The sequence below is a fragment of the Falco naumanni genome, chromosome 3 (genome assembly GCF_017639655.2).
Source record: "Falco naumanni isolate bFalNau1 chromosome 3, bFalNau1.pat, whole genome shotgun sequence".
In the NCBI taxonomy this organism is placed as follows: Eukaryota; Metazoa; Chordata; class Aves; order Falconiformes; family Falconidae; genus Falco; species Falco naumanni.
In genome coordinates, this window is record NC_054056.1 from 69,020,644 (window position 1) to 69,033,544 (window position 12,901).

Below are 12,901 nucleotides of genomic sequence, written 5' to 3' on the forward strand. Positions count from 1 at the left end.
ATTTCCACCTCACTTACCTGCATTCAGACTAAAATCCTGATGTCTGACAGGAATGACGACCAACCTTTCCGCCTGAGCAGGACACATAATTCATACCGGCAAGGTAAGCTGCCCACCACAATATTACTGAATTCATATGAGATCTGATGCCTCCCAAGGGGTCAGATTTAAATGGATGTGCACAATATATTCCCCCACTTCCCAGAAACACAGGTCTGACACATATGGGATGTGCAGCATGCACTGTCATGGGTGGAACCCTTTCCAGAGGATGAGGTAATTCTCAACAAAGCAAATCATTATTTGTAGCACATCATTATTCATGCTACAAATCTATTGTATATACTAAAAGCTCTCAGATTCAACTCCTATAATTCAGTTACCTTCTAGTCAGAAAGCTTCAATTGTTCAAAGCAAAGCATAAACAGCATTCAGTATTCAATTGTAGGACAAGGTTAGTAAAAAGGAATCAAAATTTAATTACTGGGGTAAGATGAGTAAGTAGAAAAGCAAAGCTAAAAAGAGGGGAAATCGTACAACTACTGTTTATGTTCTGAACTTGGTTTCAGCTTTGACAACAACCAAACTATTCCCACTGAATACCTGAGACCACTTCTGGACATCAGAAAACAGAATATTTACAAATATTTACAAAGAATGTAATTCAAACTGTCTACCTTGCTGAAAAAAATTGCATAGTTTAATTCCAATATTTCTGTAATTTTGCAGAAATATTTCTATCTGATGAATGGAGGACTTATTTAACCAGTCAGTAAAGAGAAACTTAGACATTCATAATACTCCATCAAACTTTATAACATACAGTGCACTCGTGAGCAGGGATAATAGGTTTGTGAAAGCTGATCAGATCACAGGCTACAGTGGTGCAGATACAGAACAAAACAATGACAGTTCAGTGAGAAGTTACAGCAGTAACTGGCTAATTTTATCTCTCCAGAGGTCATAAAGAAGACTATTTGCTATACTGCCATGTGTTCTGATCTGAACCATCTTTCCAAAGTTTTAAAAATAAATTATTGGTGTATACAGCGGGAATGTTACTGTTTGCTGGAAAGAAAACTGACTAGTAACAGAGAACTGAAGGAGTGAAACAGTATTGATTCAGGTCCACAGGACATAAATGCTGATTAGGTCACAGGTATCCAGGGAACATCTGAGTCCAACAGAATTAATTTCATCCCTACCTAGTGAAATGATAGTTATAATCCACACAAACATATGCTGCTCCTGTTATCATTTATGTTTTGACTTAGCAAACCTGGCTATATTGGAAGAGAAACGAGAAGCAGAAACTGATGAGAAAAGTGACCTCATTACAATGGGCACAAAATCCTATCCTCAAACCCATTAACTAGATCTGTGTGAAATGTTTTTGATAAAATTTTATTAAATGGTCTAGTTGACTTCAACATGTGTTTTTGTAAAACACATGTGATTTTCTTATTGTCCTAGTTCTTAAACCAAAAAAAACCTTAGCATAATATTTTAATAAAATATGTTGAATTTAACACTGCTTGATACATTGTTTCAAGATTTACTTCAATTATATTTTTTTTAATATTTGAAAGCTGAACGCTTTATTTCATTAGATTTTTTTAACAACTCAGAATTTTTCAGCCGTTATTTTCCATCACTACAAAAATAACTGAAAAAACACTTATTAGGAAAGTTTTTACCTTGGTGTCTGTGACTCACACAGGTTACCCATTATACTGCGTATGGTTTTGTCACTGAAATCAGCAATAAGACAACTCCTTAACACCAGTGTAGCATTAAGAAACATACATTCCTTTATTGCAGCACTGGATGTGTGGGGGATCACTCCACCTAACATGCATGCCATATGTTACATTCAGGCAAGATTATATAGATCATGCATACGTTTATGCATTATATTTCTGAGAGAAGTCATGCATATTCATTCATTTCCCAAGAATAGGTGATACTATGTTAAATAAGCATCACATATGCTCCTTACAGGTATTCAAGAAAACTTCTGGGGGTCTCAAAGAACAGTCAACCCTCTAGTTACAGCTGACTGAGAACTAAACCTTATTTACCTTTCCCTATATAGGCTTGTCTTAACCACAGTTCAACTTCTTTTGGCAAGTTTGGTTTCAGATCCAGCTTCACAAGATCTTTTTTTTTAGCTGCTTCTTGGAGTCACTGATTAACCTTCCCTTAAAAATATAATGTTGCACAACTACTGTTTGATGGTAAGCATCCATTATACTGAAATGAACAGTACATGGTCACCATTTTATACTCTGTGGATGGCTCAATATTTGCTATTTGATTACATGAAACGTCCCTTCCCTCCCTGCAAGAAAGACTTGCCGTAGCAGTGGACTGCTGTTTGTTACTGTCACAGATTGTGTTGGGTCTGGCTGAGCCCCACAGCAGCCCTCCTAGTGCTCTGCTTGTACCGGTAGCTAGAAAGGTGGTGATAACGCACCAGTGTTCTGGCCGTGCGGAGCAGCTCTGGCACAGCACCCGGGCTGTCTGCCCAGCCTTCCCCCCTGCCCTCACCAGCAGGCTGGGGGTGGGCAAGATCTTGGGAGGGGACATCGCCAGGACAGCTGACCCAAAGTGACCAAAGGGATACTCCATACCCTATGGCACCTGCTCAGATATAAAAGCCAAGAGAAAGGATGAGGGGGCATTTTTTATTACAGCGTTCGTTTTCCAGAGGAACTGCTACATGTACTAAAGCCCTATTTCCTAGGAAGTGGCTGGACATTGCCTGCTAATGGGAAGTAAAGAATAATGCTTTTCTTTTCCTTTGCTTCCACACATGACCTTTGCTATTGCTTTATTAAACTGCCTTAATCTTGACCCACAAAGTTTTTTCATCTCCTCCCCCACATCACCTTCTGCTGAGGAAGGGAGCGATAGAGTGGCTTGGTGGGCACCTGGCATCCAGCCAGGGTCAACGCAGCACATTACTCCAGAGCAGATAAAAGTTGCCAATGTGTTTTGTGTAAGTGGGCTATGACTCTCAAATTCATTTCCCTGTCAGTCTGCCAGCATTCTCAGATAATTAGCCTCTTAGCAAGTTTTGGAGACTTAGAGATGCATTTTGATTGTTCGCCTTTTCCTCCAGACATTTATAGATTAAGCAGGTTAAACAAGATGAACGGCTGCTCATTCTATAAAAATAGCTAATGTGATCAGTTACTTACAGTACTAAGAAAATCTAATGAAATTACAGACACTTCCAAAATATTGCATTGTCAGAAGGATAGTAAAAATATCAAGAATTATTGCTAGGCCCTTTAAAAGTAAAACACAAAATGAACTTTCATTTGCCTGTTCAGTGCAGCTATTAATGCTTGTGATAATTTAACTAATGAATTGGTCTGCATTTGCACAAATAGTTTTACTTATTTCAAGGCAGAAGTTTGCATTATCCACATTTAAGTTAAAGAATTAGGCTTTGTACAGAAGTTAAGGCTTAAGCATCATATGCTCTCTATATCATATAAACTCATGTTAGAAGTGATAAACTGATAGGATGGGACAAAGAAGAAGGTCTGGTCTAGAAGAGTCCCATTTCTTTCTACTTTCTCTTCTTCAGGTAAGGCATCCCCCTAAAGCATGGTTATTTCTCCCTTGCCTATTGTTTCTTCTCCTACTTATCTTTTTTCTTCTTGCAGTCAATTTATAACATAGAGTTTACCAGGGAAATTACATAGTCCTATTCTGGAAGTTATCACTTTCAAAACTGCTTTATAAATCTTGCTTGTATATGCAGCCAGAGCACAATGAGAGGGGTTGAGACATAAATGCTTTGTTTGTGTATTTCTCCTTTATGAATCAAAAGATAAAGCACTCTCAGGGGAAAAAAAAAAAAAAAAGAACAAAAAACCCACAAACAAACAAACAAAAAAACACCACCAAACAAACACAAAAAAACCAACAAGACAAACAAACAAACAAAATTCTTGGGGCAGCACTATAGGAGAAAAAAAACTCTTAACCTGTGGCAGGGATGTTCCATGCTCAGCCTAAGAATGCCTTTGAATATCAACTAATATATAGAAGATAATTACTCATCTGATTAAATATTGAGTATCTCAAATACTGTAAGCAGTGAAGGGGCCACCAGCCTCCAGGCTAACCTCCTGAATTACAAAGTTTAAACTTATTATAATTTCTGCTTGCAGAAACTTAGACATTAATATTGTTAGTCAACATTGTCTAAGAGTTAATTATTCTCAATACATATTTTTTTACGTTTCTTTTCCCATTTATAACCTGGATTTGTCTAGCATCAACTACCAACCACTAACTCACATTGTACCATTTTTCACTGAAAAATCCTCTGGTATCAGGAATGTACTCTCCAAATACATAGCTGCAAAGCATGACATATTCATCACTTGCATAAAATAGAGTTAATTATCTTATGATGGAACTTTTTTTTTTTTTCCTAATCGCTCTTGAAGTGATTGATTCACTTCACCCTGGCTCCTTCCCAGTTGTTCAGCCTGCATTTCTCCTGCTGTGGCACAAAGCTTATAACCCCAAACTACCTTCATGAATGCAGTATCTAACCTCTCAAACTTAATATTCCCCAACTGAGATACGCATAGCTAGTCACAGCTTCTCAGTCACAGCATCACAGTGGGAACTCATTGGTGAAGAAGCATAAGTTACTGCTACTGTTAAGCCCTTTATTTTTTCCCTAATATTCTGAGCTCGTTCATGCTACACATACGCTTTTGTACTGACTGACCCAACCAACTCTTCCTTTATAACAATGCAAAGACTTCTTCTAAATAATTTTTGAAAAAACTGAAATATAATCAGCCAGCGAACCTATTTATGATGCTTTTTCCCTTTTTTCCTCTATTTCTTTTCATGTACTTCTAGATAATCCTTTTAGAAGCCTAATGCTTTCTACACTGATTATTTTTTTTAATTCAAGCTAGCATTCTTCCTAGCAAAATCACCACACATATACCACATTATACTACTAAAGAACCAAGACCCTAGTACCTGTTGCTATTAACAAGACAGTTCACTGAGCAAGAAATAAATTAACCTCTGCAAAATTCTGACCAACTTGAACATGTATTTCTGTTGGAGTGTTTTCTTTTTCTCCCCACAAGCATTAGAGTACTGCAGCGTCTGAAACAAATTCTTAAGAGAAGAAGCATATGAGCTGCTTCCTCAGACGATGACTTCTATAGCTACAGTAGATTACTTCAGTATATTAATTTACCTGCTTGCAGTAGATCAGTGGCAGACCTGGTCAATAAATAAGTTATGAAAAGAGAATTTTTAATTGCCATCTAAATTACAAAATTTCCATTTTATATCATAAAATAGGTATTCCCAATTAAGAATAGGAAAATTCTGCATGGATTATATATTTAACCAGCACAGCATGGACTGTTCTTCCACTGTACATTGACCAAGAAGTATTAACTGAAGAATTCTCTAAACTAATCTCAAGTAGGAATTTTTATTTTAATATCTTGCAGTCTCCTAGCAAGCAGGAGGGAAAAAATGTCATTTGCCTTTCTAATTATTTGCACTTTGCTGTATCACAAAATGCTAAAAAATTAAGTTTTAAAAAATATACTGCTTATTCTATTGTTATTTCATTGGGATGGTATCAAATTATGATTTTATTTGTTCATCTGAGCATTGTAATTAATGACAGAATCTATTTGCTTGATAGTGAGGCCTAAAATGATTTCTCTTAGGAAATTAATCTCTCCTGTTTGCCTTCAGGGAAAAGAGGAATTGCTGTTAAATTGTTAAATAAGTAACACTAAATCTTATTCATTGAACACATGAAATCTTAAAAACTCTTTCTGTTCTAATCAGCAAGTCTGGTCTATTAATGGCTGTGTATTTAGTAACATTTAGAGAAGATCATCAACTCTTGGAAAGATATATAGACACGATCACTGAAGGATCTCTGCCTGAGGAGGAGCATTTCCCCATTTCATACCCACAGCACTTTACATCATAGATGAGACATATGACAAGAATGTGTGAGGATGTATGAATCTATACAAACAACAAAGCAAGAGGCCCTTTAACAAAAGCATTCCCTCAGAGGTCTGATGGAGCTGGAAGAAGAAAGGGCATGTTTTAACTAGAAGAAAAGCATATATAAAAGCTAAAACTCAAGCTGATTAAGTCGTCTGTCATTTCTAGAAGTGAGCTGAAACAATAGGAAATCATATAAAAGCACAAGATTGTCTGGGAGTTGGTTCATTGCTAAAACAGAAACATCTGTTGAGTGACACAAAATTTATTCTGCAGATAAAGGAAAAAAATTAATTACAATATTAACAGAACATAAAACAGCAGGGAAAAAAAAACAACCAGACATTTATAATTCATTTTTCAGCTCATCAGTATTGCAGTAATATTCTGGAAATGCTAAATGCAGTTATGGCTCCAGCTCTAGTAAAAGTGAGTAGACACCCTCAGCCCTTCGATACAAAGGGATGCTTAAGTGTCTCTTTATAAAGTGATTCACAGAAATAATAGAAATACTGTTGCACAAGCAGCCAGGAAGGCTTCCCTGGAGAGTAACTGCACACACAAGGACAAGTCTGACAGTCCACATATAAATGAAAGGAATGAAAAGGTGAAGACAGCTGGAAAGCAGCCAGGAGTTGCACCATCTCTTGCACAGAGTAAGTGTTGAAAAGACAGACTTGGACTTTGGAAAGAGAAGGTCTGTCTTCCAGCTGTGTGCAGTCCTCTGCATGCACACTTCGCAAATGTGCAGGGTCATACACACAACGTACTCCCAGCCCTTGCCTCCCTTTCCTTCCTTGTGCTGGAAACAATCTGGCCAGATGTCCACATCCAGCCAACCATGCAGCCCCAAGACAAGAAAAGGTTGGAAGTTAGGACACAAGAGTGAAACATCACAAGAAAAGCAAGGCGGCTCCACAGCTGAAATAGTTGAAGCACCACCTACCCAACAGAAAAAAACTGAGGCATGAGTAGTTCAAGAAAGATATGTCTGAAAGGGTCAAAGTTTGTGTTTTAACATATCAAAATGTTTCAGTCTTGCCTGTGATACACTGAACCTAATCTCTGCTATCACTAAGCTATCAGGAAGCCTTACAGCAGTTCTCATTCAGGTGTTTCCCGTCCTGCTTCTCCTCTGGCATCTGACTTCAGTGATGGGGACATGCCAGAGCCCAGTCACACAGTTCCTGTAGCTCAACAGGACAGCCATCTGATGACCAAGTCCCAACAGCTGGGGAAGAGTGAAGCACCTGGATATCACCATGTGCTCAAACAAGGAACTTCATTTTGTGATGAAACACGAACAAATTCCAAGTCAGTTTTCCATTTGGGTTGACTCTGGAATGCTATTTCTATCTCTAGAAAATCAAACAAAAGTTGATGTAAAATTATCATTATATTAGAAGGTTGAAAGGTTCTACAAAATGTGCAGAATCAGATTTCCAACTGGCACTCTCAGACAATACAAGAAGGGTACCATGCTCTCTCTGGCAGCAGTGCTGACAGCAAGCAAGATGTGAAAGGCACTGTTTGAAAGGGACCCAGTTACCCTGAAAATACCTTATCACAACTCAGTCCTTTCTAACATCTCTTCAAAAAGGCGTTCTTAATTTTTATTTCCCCTGGTCTACTTTGTTTTGCTTATTAACATTATACAACATTGCAGCATGGGACACAAAACATAATAAAAAGAGTTCCAAACCCAAAGAATTTACAGTAGGTCATCCAGTGGAACAGTGGCATCACCTAAAGCATTTACAGATTACAAGAAAAAAAAAAAAGTAAATTATGACAAGTTTATTTCTGTCACTAAGACTTCAGAATGCCTGGAAAAGCATTTCATATATGTGACTAGATACAGAAAGCACGTGCTTATTATAAACTTCTGTAATCATTCTGCAAGGCTAGAACAAGACTAAATTATGTATGCTTGGAAAACGAATCCGTTGACAATCTTGAAAAGCCCTAGCAAGAATAAACTCAGCCTTGTGCTGAGCACAGACAATGCATGGTTTGCTTCAGACACATTAAAACATAGTACAGTCCAAAGGCATATCTACGGGAGGCTGTTACTTGTTAATAATAGGTGCCCTTGGAACAAAGATGATGTTATAAAGTGATCACATAATTTAGTTTTTTCCCTGCCAAAATAACCAAAGAAAAACTTGATCTATGGATTCAATTAATCTAGGCACACTATAAAGAAGCATATTACTATATTGTTGAATATATGAAGTAAATAACCAGCTCTGATTGTAACGTTATCGTTGCAAGCCACCAACAAAGTAAGCTGAATATGCAAAAGCTCAGAATCACATAACACAAAATACTGTGAACTGGTGCAGAAATTTTATTCTGCAAGCACTGTTCCTCCAGGAGAGTTCAAATCAAAATGAAATAAGGAGAAAGACAGTAGCTACACGTTTGGAGCTGGGATAATCAAGGCACTCAAGGTGGCTGACAAAGATGCCTGCTGTAGGGACATTAGAACATAAAGTCACAGAATCTATTAACAAATTGACAAGGAAACCATTTTCAGGGGATTCTCTACTCACCTTTACTTTTGTAAAAGCATCAAATCCATATTGTCTCACCTCCCATCGAAATCTCCAATACCAGAGCAGAAAGTGCATCTTCAGATAAACACATTAAATAACAAAAACTAAACCAAATGTTTAACTACAATAAATGAAGAGGGGCATCACTTTTGAAAACCACAACTAAGGCACCAACTACAACCAGAGGACACAGTTTCTGAACTATTTCAACACCACACGTGACATTACCTTTGTTTTCAATGGAAATTCTCTTAGTAACTCAAAAACCAAAACAAAATGCAAGAACAGAGACTAGTGTGTGCCCAACAGCACAGAGCAGAGCATGGCAGGTCAACATAGTCAGTTCCCAGAACAGCTGAAGTTCTCCTGTTTTGGCTGGTTATAACTGCTGGTCTTATTCGTTGGCTTCATACTGCAGTTTTGCACCAGAGGAGAGGGGAAAGGAGGCTTCCAACAAATGGGAGAGCATCTTCATCACACAGTTCTGGTTTCATTAGTTAACTGACTATACTTGCCGTGGCTTCCAATTTATCCAGTGAAATTGCTAGAGCATTTGTACTTTTGTTCAACTTGTTTCAATAACTGAAACAGTAACAAGACTCTTTATTTTATATAAATCTCCAAATGTTCTCAAGTACTCTGTTTCGCATCTTATTTGTAAGGCAGAAGAGGAAAGTCAGATTTTCTGTTTTCCATTTAGTTATTTATTACAATGCCTTTGGGAAACAGCTATTTTCCTCTTTTTAGTTTAAATAAGAGCCCTTGTTTGGTTTTGAGAGTCCTTGCCAAAACGAAACCCAATAACGACTGACTTGAAATACAACTTACTTCCACAATGTAAATTCAGTGGAACCCTACGTCAAAGTAAGAATAGGGTTTGTGGCCTGTAGGAGAAGCTGAGAGAAGGCAGTTTTCCCTTTCAACAAGAATTTAGTAATAAATGAAGTCTGTTTTCAGGCTTAGGTGCTGCCATAGGAACCTCCTTGAGGCCATTAAAGTTCAGTGAGAGGAACTTAGTTCTGAAAAGAGGTGACAATAAGAATTAGGTGGAAATAAGGTGCCTTGTTACTCCTGTGGGAGCTTAGTGCTTTGATTTCCTTCCTTGTGGTGGGAAGGATAAATACACCAGAAATTTCTTATTCTCTCCCTGTGCTGAAGGCTCTTCTGAATTATTCTGTTACTGTTACAGCACCCTTTAAGAAACACAAATGCCATTTTAAGAGACCTATCAGTCTATTACTGATGGATCATCCTCAACTAAGATTTCTGTAGAAATACAGCAGTATTGGATGTTAATTGCCAAATGAAAAAAAGATACCTAGTCTGAAAAACCCTACAAGCAACAAATTAATAACACAAGTGCTGCTTTCTTCATGAAAACATTACGTATCTTATACTTTGCATCTTACAATACCAGTTACACCTCACTCTGATATGCAAATGACTGCATACATCCTCACCAAATGTGGCAAACCATTTCTTAGAAATCAAGAGCTTAAACAGATGAAGAAATCTCTTCTCTGACTTCTTACTGCTGGTCTCTCTCTCACGAGAAGAAAGTTGCACCACTTCAAACCTATGTCCTAGGCTGCCAAAGCAAGACAGGAGGTCAGTGATCAAGCCCACCAGGTCAGCTAGCTAACTAGCAAGGAGAGGATCTGATGGCTGAAGGGAATAAACACGCTGCCAAAGAGCAAAGGTGATACTGGAATGACGGGCTCCAGAATGGTGCCAGCTTACCGGCTCTGAGCCATAAAGCCCCTGTCCGTGGCACTGCAGCGTGAGCCTGTGCTTTGATACTGCCAACACAGAGCCACAGTGCTCGCTGACTCTTTGCAGACTGATGCTATAGGATGTTCCATTTGTCCAAGGCAGTGGTGATAAACCTGATTGAGATATCGATTACCCTGATTAAGATACCCCCCTCTGTCTCATACCGAGGGTGTCTAGGTGACTGCTTCAGACTAGATGCTGAAGTGTTAGTTAGCTAAACCGAAATAATATGACTTCATTCTTAACCACACAGTCTACTGTTAAGACAATTAGTATCATCTGAGCCTATCCCCATGATTTTTACTGTCTATGAGATTACTAACTGTGCCATGTTTATAAACCACAATTCCTTAGCAGTTTTTCTACAGTATTCTGCTGCAAGATATGTAGATGCTCTACCAGTTTGTCCAGTTACGACACACCCTTTCTCAGACTGAAAACCTGCCGTGGAAAATTAATTTATAAAAAAAGAGGAAAGCAATCAACCAAGTTATTACACCACAAAGATGGTGCATTTTACTCAGTATTACTTCTCCTCAAGGCCATGAGAAGATAATCCACTAGGCAGTAGTGCTGGTAAAACGTTGGTATAGTAGAAGTCAAAGCCAGAAGTATATGCAACTATCCTTTTCTCAAAACATTAAGAAAGTAGTTGTGTGAGGTGCCACTGACTTAAAAAAAGATCCTTTAAAAGGGGAGCAATGGAGGAAAAGTCTGGGAATTATTCCCAGAGAACACACATTGACTACTTGTATCAGTAAAATAATCCATAGCAAGACTCCAGCCTAAATTTTTTAATGTCACAAGAAGCCTTCCTTACCAGATTGCTCTTTAATGCAACAACAACAAAAAAAAAAAAATCCCAAGAAGAAAAGAATGATGCAAATATAGCAGGAAATCCAACGAGGCTAATCAAATGTCACCAACATAATCTCTGTGGCTACCACTATTTGGCCCTTTCAGAGCAGTCATTTAAGGAGCCATAGCCAGGATCTGAAGTGCTGGAGAGTGATCCACAAACACTGAGAGGCTGAGCAAGCTGAGAGGCCAGTGAACATAGACCTGGCTATGAATTTTACCTTTTCTCCAGACTACGGTGCCTGCCTCAAGGCTGTGGTTCGCCTACATGAAGCTCAGAGCCCAGGTGTCTCTCCTGGGTCGGCATCGCAGCTGAACAGATTCCACATTTAAGACTCCACGGAAAAAGGGTGAGAGTACTGGCAAAGCCTGTCTTCTGCACCCCTGCCACACGGCTGCAGGCATGGTCACACTGCAGTGCGCAGCTCAGCGCCTGGGGACTTCTTGTCTTAATGGGAGTCAGGTCAACATCTCCCACTTCTGAGGGGAGCACAAAACCCACCAGGTTACAGCAAGGTGGAAGAAGGGTCACTCTGCTGAAGCTGAACCACAAGCAGGAAAGGATATGACCCACGGAGCTGCAAAGAGATTGGCTGTGTAACTCAGTGGTTGGGATGTTTGCCTGAAAGAGATGAGGATGTCAGTTCAACCCTTTCCCCACTTAATTCTGCTTACCCTACCCTGATATCTATGCTATCTTCTTTATTTTTTCTTTCTATTTAGTTTATATCTTTCTAATTAAATCCAACGTCGCCCTGGAGTCTGCATAGCTGAGAGATACTGCATCAGATGGCCCTGACCCTAAGAACAATTTAAATAAACACAATGAGCAGAATGGATACAGCAAACGCTACATGGCTCCCATATACAGAAGACTGTCACTATAAACCCAGTACTATTATCGCTCGTAATGATAACAGAAAGAGATCTCTTTGGTTTTAAAAGCCCACCTCTCCCCCACTTACTGAGACAAAGTCGTAAAGGGTCCTGAGATATCGCAGAGGAGGAAAAGAGAGAAAGGGCTTTGTGGCAGACAGGTGCTTGTTTCCTTGCAAACACTAATCTTGTGAAAAAGGGCCAGTGGGTAAGTTCTCTGTTACTAAACAAGCTTTCCTCACAAACATGATGCAATACTAGCTCCATTACAAGAAAACACTGACAAAGTCTCCGGTCTTGATCCAAAGCTTGACTGATGTCTGGAGTAAGCACCGTGGCAACTCAAGCTACAGACCACAGCCCAGCACAAATGGACTAGGAAATGTGCTAAGCCACACAGCTTTTATGGCCACTATTCTCCAGTGATGGAGCAAAACTGCCTGTAGAAAATGAGAAACCATGGTGAAGGTAACCCTCAGTCTTACAGGGACAGAGGGAAGGGATGATGCAGGTCATTTTCTTTGATAAATGTCAGAACCGATAAATCCCAGATAAGCTAAATTTCTATAGAAACTAAGAACACTGAAGTAGAAACAGAACCAATTCAAACACATATGCATGCCCTGAATGGGCTTTCAGGTAGTATATTTTTTTACACAGTCCAGCCTGTAGACAGATGAACTTTCCACAGACATATGGAAGGATTTTAGGCCTTTAAAATTAGAATTAGCTGAGAATGGATTCAAAGTATTTCTTCAGAAGTGTTGTTTATCTCCCTGATGATCCCGGTTGCCAGAGATAAACTGGCA